Genomic DNA, 590 nt, shown 5'->3' on the forward strand with positions numbered 1-590 from the left:
AGTAGAACATATATGTATCTACACCAAGTCCACAAGCATAATTCTGCAGAGTATTTTTATTGCTCTCATCTGAAGTGAAAACAGAGTGCTTTGGAAAGTTGGTTGGATGGTGTTTTGCTAGGGAAAACACATGAAAGAACGTTTAGCTGAAGAGGACAGAGGCGAAAGGCTAAGGCAGGCTGGTGAAGGAACGTTGAGCTGAAGCAGACACACATGAAAGGATATTCTTCTCCAATAAGACCACACCTCCTAATCCTTCCCAAAACAGTTCAGCAATCAGGGACCAAGCATTCAAAAGTATGAGCCTATGGGGGCCATCCTTATTTAAAAACCACTTATAGTATGAAATACTTTGTGTGCCTGGCCCTTTAAATGACCCTTTGCTCTTCAGTGACAGTTGGCTCTTGGACTTCTGGGAACAGGAGAGGATATAAAAGCCAGCAGAAGCTGAGAGGTGAGTGGGGAGAGTAAGGAGCTGCAGGGAGTAGTAAGTAGGAGAGAGAGGGAGGGATAGGGAAGGAAGGAGGGAGGGAGGGAGGGAAGGAGAGAGAGAGAGAGAGAGAGAGAGAGAGAGAGAGAGAGAGAGAGAG

Source organism: Grammomys surdaster, unplaced genomic scaffold (assembly GCF_004785775.1).
Source record: "Grammomys surdaster isolate TR1022 unplaced genomic scaffold, NIH_TR_1.0 125671, whole genome shotgun sequence".
NCBI lineage: Eukaryota > Metazoa > Chordata > Mammalia > Rodentia > Muridae > Grammomys > Grammomys surdaster.